Source organism: Protopterus annectens, chromosome 1.part2 (genome assembly GCF_019279795.1).
Source record: "Protopterus annectens isolate FY-2018-M chromosome 1.part2, PAN1.0, whole genome shotgun sequence".
In the NCBI taxonomy this organism is placed as follows: Eukaryota; Metazoa; Chordata; order Ceratodontiformes; family Protopteridae; genus Protopterus; species Protopterus annectens.
In genome coordinates, this window is record NC_056727.1 from 465,316,310 (window position 1) to 465,332,899 (window position 16,590).

General features: G+C 39.1%; 1 protein-coding gene across 1 annotated transcript in view; it reads left to right on the forward strand.

Moving 5' to 3' along the window:
- Positions 1-16,590, forward strand: part of CFAP61 (cilia and flagella associated protein 61) — a 4,145,169-nt gene that overhangs the window by 273,929 nt on the left and 3,854,650 nt on the right. The window lies entirely within an intron of this gene.

Here is a 16,590-nt window from a genome sequence, read left to right on the forward strand (position 1 = left end):
GACAGCTAGACCAAAGTTTCCAGTCTGGGATTCTTACCTCTTCCAATACTTCCCTGGACCATTCCACTGAGGAAGTACCTAGGAAAAGATGGTGAAAGAGGAACACCTAGACACGCCCCAAGAGTCTCTCACCATGGATACCGACTTTGATGAGGGAGAGGGTCTCCCAAATCACCACCTGACGATGTCCCCTTTGGAGACATCCTTGAACTCCTAAAACAGAAGAGTGGCTCATCTGTCTAAAATTCATCTCCTGAAGCATCAGTATATTTGGAAGCTTTCAGGACTAGCCCGTCTACCTCCTCGGTAGCTTTGCCTGCGGACAAGTTGGTAGATCTAATTTGTTGAAAGGTTTGGAAGTAACCTGATTCGACCAAACCCATCCACAAGAGACCAGATTAAATTATGGCACCTCCAGTAGAAAGGCAGTATTGGAGTACGGGCATACTGGTTGATGTCATGGTTGTGGCAGCAGCCACCAAAAAGTAACTCACTGAAGAGAGTTCATCTGTCCCTCCACCTAATTGACAGTCTAGGGCCATGGACAGGCTTGGGAAGCAAGTGTATGCTTCAGTACCTTGACATACGATCGCTGAACTATCTAGCCCATGTTAGGAGATTGCAAAGGGATCTCCTCCATGAGCTTTCCAACTTGTTGGCAAGGACCAGTACTGAAGGGGCCCAAGCATCTGTGGCTCCTCAGCTGACCACCTTACAATTGATTGTGAACTCCTCTTTGAGAGTCATGTCCAATGCTTATAGAAGGTGCCTCACTGATGGTGGGTTCAGGCATACCCATTTGGAGGCATGCCTGGATGCTCCTGTGTGATTTTGTGGAACCTTTTAAGTCTTCTTTCTTTTCCTCCATTTGATGAATCTTCGCTTTTCGGACCCACCATGAAAGAAACATTCTCCAGGTGTGAAAAAGATGGAAAGACCTTCTCTACTGTTGGAGTATGTTTTTTGACCCCCCCCCCCATGAACCTTTTCAAGGATTCAGTGGGGAGGTCACAAAATGTGGTTCAAGAAATCTCAAGGTCCATTCCAAGACACACATGGAACTAGTTCTCCTAGAGGCAGAAGGGGAAATGATAATGGCAGAAGACAACCTCATGGCAGAGGATGCCCACAGAATACAGGGTCCAGAGATAGCTTCTTTGACAGGCCCCATCAGTGTTCCTGAAAGGAGGCCTGATTGTCTTCCTCTGGAGGCAGTCGAGGGTCAAACTCCCCTGCAACAAATGTCCTGGCTAAATATAGCAAATGACACTTGGGTGCAGAGAATTATTACTAGAAGATATACCATTCCCTTTTTCCTCCCTCCCCCATCAATTACAAAGCTCCCCGATGTTCCACCTAGTCAGAGGGAGCCAGTAACTCAGCAAATTCAACAGTTGCTCACAAAAAGAGTCATCGAAGATGTCCCACCAGACCAAATCAGATCTTGAACTTACTCAAGGTTATTTTTGGTTCCAAAGAATATAGGGGACTGGAGAACGATTTTGAATCTCAGTATGGTAAACAAGTCGATTATGCATATCAAGTTCCAGATGGTCACGGTATAGTCCATTCTATCCTTTCTAGGAAATCATGACTGGATGTGCTCTATGGACCTCCAGAACACGTACTGTCATTTAAAGATGAACAGATGGTCCAGGAGGTTCTTGTGCTTCTGACTGGGATCCAGTCAATATCAATTCAGAGCACTTCCCTTTGGTCTCACCACAGCCCCCACAGTGTTTACCAAATTCATGGCAGTGGTAGCAGTGCATCTAAGGCTGCAGGGAATCCGGGTGTTCCCATATTTAGACTATTGGCTCATCACTGCCCCAACCAGGCATCAATTGGTACAAGCAAGAGACCAGGTACTGAGAACATGTTTAAATCTTGAAATCACCATAAATCGCAACAAATCGAACTTGCATGGTCTATATTATATGTTTGAAGTCTGAAAACTTCAAATCTCATATGATCGACTCCATTTGAGAGAAGTTTTCAAAAATCGAACAAAAAATATAAACAAACTAAAAATTAAAAAAAACTACCTAAGCACTCTATGCAGCACCCCCCAACACCCCAGCTACTTAAATATACCAACTCCGAGATCGCACTACATTGAAGTGAAGGGAAATATTCCCTACGGAAATCTCCATTGAAATGTTCGATGTTTGAAAACTTCACTCATATGATGTCAATCATATGAGATTCGAAGTTTTCAAACTTAGAACTTATAATAAAGACCTGAGCTTGCAACCCATACAGAAACTGGAATTCATAGGAACAATCTTCAACACACAATCCATGGTTGCTTCACTTCCACTCTCATGAATTCAGACTATCAGAACCTAAGTCAACAGGATCATCTGCAGTACAAAGACTTCAGCCAGAATACTTCTACAAGCTCTAGGCTCAATGTCTGCAGCCATAATCCTAGTGCCCCTGGCAAGGTATCACATGAGAATATTACAATGGATGCTCCAAACACAGTGGTCAGTTTTCAGTCACCCTATGTCCGTGAAGATAAGAGTGATTCAAATATGAAAATGCTAACTCTCATGGTGGACGCAGTCTTGCCAGCTCCAACAAGGTCGACCATTCATACTTCCTCAGCCCAAGGCTGTAGTGACCACAGACTCTTCCTAGATTGGGTGAGGAGACTTTACCTAGGGAAGACAGTCCAAAGTGCTTGGTCCCCCAAAGAGGCCAATTTGCATATCAGTATTCTAGAAATGAGAGTGGTGCTTCTGATGTTGCAATCATTCCAAGACTGTCTCTCTCAGGACAATTGTGATTCAAACAGACAATATGTCAGTAGCTTGGTATATCAACAAAAAAGGAGGAACCAGATCTTACTCCATGTATTGAGACTCTCTCAGAGTGTTGCAATGGGTGATAGCCTCCAGCTGTTTTCTGGTGGCAGCGCACATTCCAGAGAAGTCCAGTGTGACAGCAGACAAACTCAGCAAGTCCATCCTGCTACCTCACAAGTGGTCTCTCAACCACAAGATGGCAAAAATGATCTTCCATCAATGGAGTCAGCCTTGCTGTGATCTTTTTGCATCTCCCCTAAACAACAAGTGCAGCAGCTTCTTTGTCCTAGTCCCCCTGATGGCGGAGTCACCGAGGGATGCTCTTCTCCACAGTTGGCCCCCCTGTCTGTTATACGCCTATTCCCCCCAACTCCCTTGATTCCCAAGTTTCTAAAGAAAGGAACCAGAATGAAGAGCAGAGTCATCCTACTTGCACCTTACTGGCCTTAACTCGTATGGTTCCCCTTTCTTGGCCTCATCTTCTGTCCCCTCCTTGCACTCTGGATCCAACTCCAGACCTTCGGTCCCATCCAACAGGACTGGCTCACCTGGACATTCCAAGCCTCAGATTGACCACATGGTTTCTTCAATTCCGTTGATGGCCAGGCAACCTATGCCTTCTTCCCTGGTCCATTCCATTTTATTATGATCCCATAAGCTGCCCACCAGAAAATTGTACAACAGCAAATGGAAATGTTTTGTCTTTTTGGCAGAGCAAAATCACATAGATCCCTTTACAGCTGCTTCATACAGTCCTTGATTTTCTGGCTCGGTTGTTTAATGATGTTGCAAGTTCATCTACTATTAAGGTCCAGCTAGCAACAATTTCAAATTTCCATGTGGGATTCAGGAATTCTGCTTTGGCTTCCTCTAAAATTTGCAAAGTAATTTTGAAGGGTACTCTGTTGCTCAGACCCCTTTTAAAGATCCTATTCCCCCTTGGGATTTAAGTCTAGTACTACAAGCCCTGACTCACTGTCCTTTTGGGATTTAAGTCTAGTACTACAAGCCCTGGCTCACTCTCCTTTTGAACATGCAGCTAAATGCAATTTAAACTTTTTATCTTGGATGACAGCCTTTTTGGTTGCTATAACTTCGGCCAGAAGAATATCAGAACTTCAAGCATTATCATCAAAACCTCCTTACTTAGTCTTTCATAAGGCTAGGGTTACCTTATGTACTAATGCTTCCTTTCTACCAAAGGTGATGTCAGTATCAAATATTAACCAGACCATTAACCTCCCTGTATTCTTTCCAAATTTCAGTAACAAAGGAAATACTTGTTACATTTACTGGACGTACACAGGCAGTTGCATTTTTACTTGCACTGTACAAAGGATATGAGGAAATCAGATCAACTTTTTGTTTCCTTTGTACATAATAGATTGGAGGAAGTTGTCACTAAAGTTTCTATGCCTAGATGGATTATGGAATGTATCTCCTTTGTGTACAAAAAGTTGAATATTCTCCTCCAGACACATGTAAAGGTTTATTCTACTAGATTTATGGCTACTTCTACTGTTTTCCTATCTTGAGCCTCCATGGATATTTGTGTGGCTGCTACTTGGTAAAATCCACATACCTTTATCAATCAATATAAGTTGTATCTGGTTTGAAGGGGAATAGTGGCCTTTGGTTCAGCCATTCCCAGGAACAACCTTCCTTAGGGTCCACCCAGAGCTCAGGTAGGAGCTCCAGAAGTTGAGGATGAATAAAAATTGGCAACTTCAAATAAAGAAGTTATGTTCTTATCATAACATTCTGTGTGTGTTGTCCATTTTCAGTCATCTTCAACTCCTCACACTCCTACCCCCTGCGGGGTTTCCTGTTTCTCTTGCTTTTTTTCCTGTATCGAGCTATGTGTATTAACTGAGGGGAATGGAGATCAGAGCATCAGGGATAGGGAGTAGTTCAAGAGTTTGTAGGCTTCCATGAGCTGAAATTTTGTCCGAGTCAGATCCGAGTCACATACATTGTGGATAAATGAAAATGGACAACACAGATGGAATGTTATGGTGAGAACATAACTTCTTTTTATCCAAGTGGCTTTCAGACTATATTTCCTTTTCTTATACCTTGAGAAGCAAAACTTTGCACTGCAAACCTAAAGATCATGCCACTAGAGCCATGGCCATTTTATGGCTTTTTTCTTCAGAGCATCCAATGTGTGGAGCAGCAACTTGAGTAGGCTCTCACACCTTCATGTCTCACTACAAACTGGACATTCAGTCTAGGTCCAGAGCTTCATTTTGCTCCATCATGTTGCAGAATATCTTTCCTTAGATCCTCCTAGGGGTGTTGTGTGGCTAGAGACTCTATCCCGCAGGTTGAAGCCAGATGGAGGAGAAAACATCAGATATGAAAGTTATGTACTTACCATGATGCTTGATCTATGTTGTCTGCTTCCATCTGGTTCAACCTTACCTTCCTATTGCCCTCACCTGTATGGTGCGTCTCTCATCACAGGATGAATGAGTTGGAGAGGTTTATTGTTTCCTTCTCTTAGGGTCATTTGTCCTTCTCCTGTATGCGGGTGTATTATAGTGGTGTTAGATGAAGAAGGGGGCAAACTCAATCTGAGGTATCCTCTAGGGAGGATAGGCAGTGGGTAGGGGAGGTGGAGCCCGGCAGGCTAAAGTTCTGTAGAATTGTCTGGAGTTGGATTCAATAACCCGCATTTTGAACCAGACAGAGACAGACAACATGGATCTATCATTATGGTATGTACATAACTTTCTTTTTTGTAAATCACACCAACTATTTTTACTGTGTCTTGACATTTATTTATGCTTTTATATTCCATTATAATGGAATTTCAGGAAATGATTTGGCAATTAAGGCTTGATGCATGTAATAATCTAGGCTTGAATGACCATATCTCTATCACCCCTGCTTTAAAACTACTATCAGATAACCCAAAAAGGTCTGATCCTTAAGTTAAATACACTAACACAAAGACAAAACACTGTTAATAAATACACAAGATGCACATTGATTCATCCATTTATACCACTGTTAGTTAACACTGGTAATATTTTTAATATTTTTAACCTTGTAACATTTTTACATATACATTTTTACATTTTTAAATATCAATATGTGTTTCCTCAGGAAATTGGTGTGCTTTTCCCCCTCAGTAACATTGCATGGTATTATATTATATTATATTATTTTTAGGTCTGCACATAAAATGTTATTTTGGTTTGCACTGTAATATTTTTATTAGTTGTTTAGGATTAACTAAACATACAGTCTTTTACTAGGTATTATATTATTTTAACTCGTATTTATACTGACATTTATATTTATATTTGGTAACTAATGTGGTTGAAACACTATGAACTATCAATGCATTTGACCTAGAAAGGGTTAAATTATTCAATTATATTTTTTAATTTTTTAATTAACTGGTTGACCAATGAAGAGAAATGATGTAGTATATAAAGTACATGGTCATTGTAGCAGATGATTCTGACTGTCTCCTGATTGGAGATGAAAGCGCTTAATCTGCTGTTTTATTATGTTTGTTTAATAAATATATTAACTGGTTTGGTGGGACCTCCCTGTGGAGTTATTTTGAATTTCAAATTCTTCTGAATATAAGAATTTTTACGGAGGGACAACCTTTATTGGTATCAGCAGGGTCTGTGTTGGTACCACAGGCAGTTAACTCAGCACTGTGTTATTGTGTATTTCATTTGTCAAGAAAGTATAGTTGCTCCCAAGAAGTACAACATAAAGAGACATTACACTGCAAAGCATGCAACTAAATTTGACAGAATCACTGGATGAGTGAGGAAGGACAGATTAAACCCCCCAAAATAAGGTTTTAACAGCCAACGCTGATTTTTAAAAGTTGCAAGCTTGAGTAGTGAATAGTAAACTGCCAACAAAAGTCAGCGATTTACTGGATAAAGCCACTTTTGAAGAAATACAGTGTACACATCCCTGTTAAAATGCCAGGTTTTTGAGATATAAAAAATTAGACCACAATAAATCATTTCAAAACTTTTCCCATGTTTAATGTGACCTATAACCTGTACAATTTAATTGAAAAACAAACAAATCTGTTAGGGGAAAAATATAAAAACGTACAGTACGCTGGTTGCATAAGTGTGCACACCCTTAAACTAATACTTTGTTGCGTGCACACACCCTTAAACTAATACTTTCTTGAAACACCTTTTGATTTAATTACAGCATTTAGTCTTCTTGGGTACACACCTGCCATCAATTAAAAAGACTCTGATTAACCCCAAATAAAGTTCAGCAGTTGTAGTAAGATTTTTCTGACATTAACTCAGTCGTTTGCTACAGCAAAAGCCATGGTTCACAGACAGCTTACAAAGCATCAAAGGGAGCTCATTGTTGAAAGGTATCAGTCAGGAGAAGGGTACAAAACAATTTCCACAGCATTGGATATACCATGGAACCACAGTGAAGACAGTCATCAAAAAGTGGAGAAAATATGGGATAAAAGTGACGTTGCAAATAACTGGCTGTTCCTCCAAAATTGATGAAAAGACAAGATGAAAACTAGTCAGGGAGGCTGCCAAGAGACCTACAGCAACACTGAAGGAGCTTCAGGAATTTCTGGCAAGTACTGGTTGTGTACTACATGTGACAACAATCTCCCGTATTTTCCATACGTCTGGACTATGGGGTAGGGTTACAAGACAGAAGCCTTTTCTTACACAAAAAAAATCCAGGCCCATTTAAAATTTGCAAAACAATACATCAAGTCTCCCAAAAGCATGTGGAAAATATGGTCTGATGAGACCAAGGTTGAACTTTTTGGCCACAATTCCAAAAGGTACATTTGGCACAAAAACAACACTTTGCATCACCAAAAGAACACTATCCTCACGGTGAAGCATGGTGGTGGCAGTATCATGCTTTGGGGTTGCTTTTCTTCAGCTAGAATTGGGGCTTTAGTCAAGGTGGAGGGAATTATGAACACTTCCAAATACCAGTCACTTTTGGCCCAAAACCTTCAGGCATCTGCTAGAAAGCTAAAGATGAAGAGGAATTTCACCTTTCAACACGGCAATGACCCCAAGCATACATCCAAATCAACAAAAGAATGGCTTCACCAGAAGAAAATTAAAGTTTTGGAATGGCCCAGGCAGAACCCAGACCTAAATCCAATAGAAAATCTGTGGGGTGACCTGAAGAGGGCTGTGTACAACAGATGCCCTCGCAATCTGACAAGATATAGAGCACTTTTACAAGGAAGAGTGGGCAAATATTGCCAAGTCAAGATGTGCCATGCTGATAGATTCCTACCCAAGAAGACTGAATGGTGTAATTAAATCAAAAGATGCAAATTATTAGTTTAAGATTGTGCACACACAACAAAGTATTAGTTTAAGGGTGTGCACACTTATGCAACCAACGTATTGCATGTTTTTTATTTTTTATATTTTTTCCCCTAACATATTTGTTTTTTAATTGAATTGTACAGGTTATAGGTCACATTAAAGGTGGGAAAAGTTTTGAAATGATTTATTGTGGTCTCATTTTTTTTTATATCACAAAAACCTGGCATTTTAACAGCGGTGTGTATTCTTTTTATATCCACTGTAAGTGTACAGCATGATGTGCTTTACTTCTGCTAAGTTCGGTGGTTGAGCAAAGTAGCAACATTAAGAGGAATTTGGATATTCAGGGTTTTCATAGTTACTTTAGAATGCTTAGGAACAAATGCAAGTTGGTCAGCTTGACTTGTGCCTTTCTTGGTTCCTTCTCCCACAGATACTTATCATAATGCTATCTGCTTGTAAAAAAAGGAAGACTGTGACAGGTCCTGTTTTCAAAAGGTCATGGTCTGAAGGCTATTTTGAGATTGAACAGCATAGTGTTATTGTGTATTTAATTTGTAAAAGAGCTATAGCTATGCCAAAGCATGCAACAGAAAGCATAATTACACTACAAAGCATGCCTAATAACTGTCAGTTTGTGAAGAAATAAAATAAAATCCCTCATCGGTGACAAAGGAAATGATGCCACATTTTTAAAAGATGATCTGTGGTTAAATCCCCTTGTTTTTCATGTAGACATCACCAAATTGTTAACTGACATAAATATAAAACTACAGGGAAGGATCACTTGGTTAACGGACTGTATGAACATCTGCGGACATTCATTCAAAAGCTGGAACTGCTGCTGATGCATTTTTCCAAGAAGAAAGTTTCAATTCTCAACCCCAAGCACAAGACCTGCTGATATAGTCAGCACAAAATACTGTTCCCAACTGAAGAATGCAACATAGGTTTGAGGACTTCTGTTAACACCATTACCCCCCCCCCCCAACACACACACATATATACAGACCAGTAAGCAGTGGTATTCCATAGGGAATCGTTTTGGGACTCCTACTGTTCAGAATATACTTCATTGAAGTGCAGGCTAAAACTAAAGGACTGTGGCTGACAAAGTTTGCTGATGACTGCAAACTGGGAGCGATCATTGAAATCCCTAGTAATGTCAACATCCTTCAAGAAGGTCTTACACAGACTAATGACTTGTGCAAAAGTCTAAGTCTTAAACTTAATGCAAAAAATGCATTATCATCCCCTTCGTCAAGGGTGATGTTCCTGCAAACTACCACATCAATAGCAGTACCCTAAGCACACAGTGTGTGCCAGTGGTGGTCAATACCTATATTTAAGTAGTTTAAAGTTTAGAGTACTGAGCAAGAAGGGGAATCTGTCAGCAACAAAAAGCCATTTTACTTTATTAATAGTGATGCAATGGTATTCTGTGTGACTAGTAAGGTAGATATATATTGGAATCCTTTTAAAAATGTATAAATTAAAATCTTATTTAAGCAGTTATCAGTAATGTATTTTCACCAGAGAGAGTGTCATTAATAGGTGAAACATATTCCTGCCTTGGGAGTAATATATTGATGGCAGTAGTGTGACAATCTTCAACAGTAGTTAGATGTACTAAAACTGTAGCCTGACATGAGTCATTGAGTTACTTTAGCTATAGTAGAGCCTATGTGATTGTGAAAAAAGGTGTAATCTAATAAAACACTAAGATATTTTTGCTGTGTAATGAAAGCGAGTCAGTCTTTTGAGGGGTCAGTAAGATTGGGCACAGAAATTTCTAGTGTAGTTAGTTTGTTGCAGTAAAATCAATTCCATGTAAAGACAAAACCATTTTATAACTTGGTGACTGTCTGAGGTGTTGACTTATGAGCAGCAGTAAAGACTATGTTATTAACGTACAAGATAATACTTAGATTTAACAAGTCCCATGGGAGGTTGTTTATATATGAGATGAGTTGAACGGCTAACACACTAAGACTTGTGGAACATCATTAATGATAGAACCTGATGAGGAGTGATCATTTTGACCAGTAATACAGAATATTTGTTAATAAAATAATTTTTAGTCCAAGTTGTTGCTTTCATAGAGAAACCATAATTTACTAATTTGTTTAGTTGTATATTATGGTACACAGTTTGAAAGGCTTTTTCAATACAGAAAGCTAGCTCCAGTTGAAACTCTGTTCTCCATATGTTAGTGAACGTCTAACGTAATAGTAAAAAAAATCATTTTGGGAGAAAACTGTACTGTTTAACAGGTATAAGCCCATATTTTGAATGTAGTCAAGCATCTGCTTATAGATACATTTTTTTCTAATATGCTTGCTTAATGACAAAGGTTTACAGTAGGTCTACAGTCAGACAGAACCTTGGGATGTGGGACCTTGGGTATAGTCATGACAAGAGATTGCTTAAAGCTAGAAGGCATAATACCTGCTGTAAGAGATGCATAGAAGATGTGTACTTAGTATTTGAAGAGCAGCGTAGCCATGGTATTATGTATTTTTGGAAGTAAGGAGTTACACAGTAAGTTTGTATTTGTAATCATCTGCTATGAAGTGCTTCTCAATCATCTTATAACTAAATGATTTAAAATAAAACGAGAGTCATTAAGTATTTTATGTAAAGGAAGTGAGGCAGTGACTGTATTTAGTGTCTTGAAATATCAAGTAGCTGTTGAAGAAAAGGAGAATACATCAATGCCTATGACATCCATCTTGCTAGAATGAGATAGGATGTTGTCTGAGATTTTTGAAAGATTTTGTGGGAGCTAAGAGGTCTATACAGTTCCGGAATCCGTTTAGATTTGTGTGCTGTGCTTTTTGAAGAGTTCCTGTTAAACGGGCCTTAGCCCCATTAGTTTTAATTGTAGTGGTGTGTTTTAAATCTTTATAGCAATTGAAGCTTGTTATGCGTATCCTCCTTCCATTTTTCCATGCTTTGTTCCTAGCCCTAATCAAAGAAATTTAGTTTGGAGATATCTGTGGCACATGGCTAGCTTTAATGGCTCTTTTTATTGTAAGTAGAATACTATCCTGAATTAATGTAAAAATGTTATAAACTTCACCTAAGGTGTTAGTATGATTATAAACTTATGATCAAGCATACAAAGTTCAATTTCCTTGAGACAGAATGATTCAGGATATAATATGAAATGGTATATCTAGTATGTTTATTGGTAGATTGAGTCTTAATTGACCAGTAAGAGAGTATAGGGTTGTGATCACTGAAATCGTAAGGTAGGGTATGTAGATGTGCAAGTTTGTTAGGAATGCTTGTGATCGCAGGATTAACTCTTGTACCTTCATTAGCCATTTGTGAGAAACTGAAGCTATTAAGCATTATTGTTAGGGGAAGTTTGAGAGAGGTGCTTTCAATTTCAGATCACCACAGATAGCCAATTTGCTGTTCTTTGTAATGGTTAGAATTTGTTTTGAGAAATTTCAACAACAGAAACAGTAGCAGGAGGTGAATTTTAAAGAGTTGTAATAAATAGTTTTTTTGTCTTTACCTAGCAGTAATTGAATGAATGTCTGATTGGTGCTACATTTGGCCAGTAAGGTGGGAGAAAGATTGTATTTCATTTTTACCACAGGTGAGACTCCACCATTTTGCTTAGATCCTGATCTGTAGTCTGAGAACAAAAAGGAATAATTTTATAACACGATTATTTATTCATTATAGCAAGTCATGATCACATACATTAAGGATAAAAATCTCAAGAACATTTTCCACTGTCATCTTCACCCACTGTACATTTTCCTAATATTTTTTTACATCATGCCTCCATGCTTTTCAATATCCACCAACCCTCCCACATCACAATTTTTTAACCAGTGTTTTGTATGCACTGTTCCCAAATATTTATTTGTATGCACTTTACTTCCTGTCTACTTTAAAGATCCTTCTTCAGTTTCTTTAATTTCTTTTACACATCCCACCTTACTGACCAAAAACAACAACACCGCTGACTGTAGTCCCAACTGGACACTCATTCTGTTACTGCTAGGTGGATACACAATAAAGCCTTTGTACCTTTTGGAGCTTCTAGCCTTGAACATAAATTCAAAGACATCATCTTCTTAGTACAATTTGTTCTCCCAAAGTTTGTATCAAAGCATCCAGTAAGGAGTCTTTAAAATTGCTCAGTTCTGTACATACTAAAAATATGCATTCCCAGTTTCCTCTCTTTTCTTTTTGAAATTTCTAAAACTTACTTCCCATTTAAGGGAAGATCATTTGACATATGCTTGGTTTATAGAAATACCTGTGCAAACAATTCTGTACAAATATCCTACACTGTCAGGACTTAATTGCATACCTGGATGCACTACAGCTCTGTTCCAATTATCCTTTTGTAATTGTTTATCTATACCCATTTCCCCAATCCTTTCTAAGCTCCTGTGCTTGGATCTTATAATTATCATGCAAGGTCATATATGCCCTACTTATTATCTCTTTATTGATGACAGCACCTGTTCTTGGCTATGCTAGAAACTCCACCAGGTCTGGTCTTTCACTTTTTATTCCTCTTTCCTGCTCTCTTTGTCTATACTGTGTTATCAGTCCCTGGTATGGGAGATAATCTCTAACTTCAAGTAAAATAGTTGCTTATCTTCCTCCCATTCTGTTACTTTTCGCTCCTAATGTATCTGTTTCCAGTACCTTGGTTCCTCATCTACTTTCATCCAAATATTTCCAGACACTTCCTGCTTAATTTGTGTACCCTTTTGATTGTATGACCCTACTCTGTGTATCTGATTGCCACTTTATAGATATAATATTCTGTATGGTTATTAATATTTTTTTAAAAGCTTGTATCCAAAAATACTAATTTCATGCTTTACCCTTAGTACTTTTCCATTGCACCACCATCATTTTCTGCTTTGATCTGTATCTCAGCTTGTGTTACATATACAAGTGTGTTGACTTAAAATTTCACTTCAAATCTGGTAGGTCTAATTCCTCTTACTCCACAGGGAGAATCAGTTTATCCCATTTAACTATTGCCCTTTTCCTTTCCCAAAGAAAATCTTTTAGTTCCTCATCCACAACTTCTCTTCTGGCTGATAAAATATGACTGGGGTTTATACATAACCTAAGGAACTATAATCCTTTTTTTGCATGTATCTTGCTTTCCAAATCCATTATCATAACTTTCCAGTCCCATATATTTTTAAATATCTCTGATTAGTCTCGCCCTGCATATCTTTAGCAGCTATGACTAAATCTTTTTTTTAACCTATATTCATTGTTCTCTTCTTCACATCATCCTGTTCGACAGGGACAGCCAGTTTTCTTAAGTCTCAAGGACACTCACCAGGTGAGTTCCGCTTCCACTTTCTCTCAGCCATCCCTGGAGCCTTACACTGCAGGGGAGCACAGGAAACTGGTTTGCAAAAGGATGCATCTGGATTGTCCTCTGTAGTCTCTTACTGAAGATAACTGATTGCAAGGAAGGTGAGGAATGTCCAAGATCCACCTTGAAGGATGTTGCCTTTGGCTATCCTTGAGCTGATGAGATGAGGGAGTTGGTCCATCGATTCTTCCTTCCAGGATGAGTCTGTATTCCCTGGGGCTTTTGGGGCTGCCCATCTACTTCCTGGGTTGTCCCTACTGCTGATGAGATCATAGATTTAGTCTCTCAGCAGGCTTGAAAGGAGCTGTACAAAGTCACTTCAGAAAGCAAATTAGTAAAAAGTGAGAGTGATCCTAATCTTCCCCTTTAAGACTTGTCAGAGCTTGTTCTCCTCCCTTTGATCTGATGTGAAGCACCTCCAGCCTCATCTGGATATCACAGCTGAGAAACTAACTGCTTGGTTTCTCCAATTCCAGTGATGGCCAGAAATACCAAGCTTTCTGTGTCTGTATTTCATATCCTGCCTTCTTCACTGAAACCAGCCAACCGTAAAAGGTCTATACAAGTAAGTGGAAAAGATTTGCATTTTGGACCTCCTCAATAGGTCTAGATACTTTTTCAGCTCTGTTGTCTCCCATTCTGGATTTTTTGACAGGATTGTTTCAGAAGGGTGCAAGTTTTTTCTATCATCAGACACCTCCATCTTTAATCTCTTCCTGTGCAGTAATTGGTCTAAATATGTGAAAGGCATTGTAGTCCTGCACTTCTGGGGTGAACAAATGTCTGCATTCTCCAGAGTAAGGACAGTCTGCAGGAAATGAAGTTTCTTGCAGCCATCTGTAACATTTTTATGTGTGGGAAAATCAGACCCCCATTGCTTCATTAAAATTTGCCTTAGGCCTGTTTATGAGTAACCTTCCTTCATAGACCACTGTTGAGGGACACCATTCCTCTCTGGAACATTACCTTGTTGCTCTAGGCCTTGACTACATGTCCATTTGAACTGGCAGCTTCAATGCAACTCAAATTTCTGTCTTAGAAGACTATCTTCCTGGTTGGAGTTACGTCATCTAGGAGGATTTTGGAATTTTGTGTCTTGTCATGTAAACCTCCTTATCTGATTTTTCAAAAGAATAGGGTTTCTATTCAAACTAATCCTAATTTTCTCCCGAAAGGAGTTTTGGAAGCTGCCCTGAAGCTGACCATTAACCTAACGGTATTATTCCCAAATTTCTTGAGCAAAGGAGAATGTACATTACATTTGCTGGATGTTCATAGTCAGTTAAGATTTTACCTGCATTGTGCCAAAAGTTTTAGGAGGGCAGGTCAGTTATTTGTCTCCTTTTCCTGTGATAAATTGAGACATGGTGTTTCTAACGTTATGCTATCCATGCAGCTATCTGTGTGTATTACTTCTGTGTACAAAGTGAAAGGTCTATCTCTACCTCACAAACCTAAATCTCACTCTACTAGAACAGTCACAGGTTCTGCTGCTTTCTTTGCCTGCCAGAGTGCCTATTGATTATACTTTACTCAGCCCTCGTTAGGCCAGTCATTGAGTGTAATGCCCCCTTTGGCATGTATCTGTCCAGAAATTCAATAATTGGAACACCCACTCTGACAGCTTACTAAAAGGGTACAAGGCCTAAACAATATGTCCTGCATGGACAGACTCATAGCCCTGTCACTATACTCAGTATCACACAAACTGCTAAGAGAGGAGTGTGTCTGGTGTTCAAGGCATCCTGTAACCAAGTACTGATTGGATTTACTGCACATCAGCAAGTTAAATGTCATCAGAAATACTCAGTCTATGGATTTAAACCTCTTCTGCAACATCAGCAGAATGGTTTGGGGAGACAGGTTTATCTTTCAGAGGATACTGCTGCTCTAGAACAGACCCCCCCATCTATGTAAATCAAAGCTCATCACTGATATATTCAAGTTCGACTTGGATCTACAGATCTTTATCCCATGCCTGAGCCCCCTTACATTATCTGTGGTATGATCCCATTTGTTTTCACTAGGGATAATGCCGACCAATCTAACACCAAATGGGATAGGTTAATTCAAGCACAAAAAAGGGAAATTGGCTAGGCTTAAAATGGTTCACAAGAGTAGCTAGACTAGTACTTACCTTTAATTATATGGACCTGTGATATTTGTGCTATGGCTACTTGGTCTACTGTGTATACATTTATTTCTCATTATAAGCTAGACCTTCATTTTAGGTCCAATGCATCCTTTGGCTTCACCACCCTTCAGAATATTTTTTCATGAGACCTCCCTGGGTTCATAGTAGGTCGAGACTGTGTCTCATGAGTTGAGGCAGATGGAAAAGACAACATTGATTAAGAGAGCTACGTACTTACCATAATGTTAGATCCATGTTTTCTTCTTCCTCCATCTCAACCTTCCCTCCCTCCCTCCCTCCCTTTGATCCCCTTACCATATTGTCACATGTATGGTTCTTAGTTGACTGTATTAGACCTGATTGGAGCTTTATCTTTGCTGCAGTTTGTACTGTGAACTGTGAATGAGACTGATCAGATGTAGGAAATGTCTAGACTGTTAACAATAGTGGTAGGACTCATTTGGCTGTCTGATACAGCTCTGAATCAGGACTCCTGCACCCTCTTTCTTTAGTAAATAAGAATTCATGTTTATAATTGACAAAAGTAAAAGGGAACTATTAGGGAGAATGCTTAGGCAGAAGTGTCAGGATGGCTATAAAATTATTTGAGACATTACTTCTGTGTAAGTTATGATAGAAGAATATACCTGTGTTCTGTGTAATTATTTCAGACATCATGCTACAACTACCTCTGTGCAAGCTGAGATAAAAAAAGCATAACCATGCTTTGTCAGGCTGCAGGGTAACAAAGGCATTGTTAGATTCACATGAATAAAAACTTTGTTAGAACAGAAATAGTGTAGAGTAAAATAAAGTGTACTATTAGGCATATAATACTTTGACCTTGGTCTATGATGTTATGACCATATTCTGTTGAATAGAGCATTGTGAGGCATAATGAAATTTAATGCATGCGAGAGTGTGAGAAGCATATGGTCAGAGATGAAAATG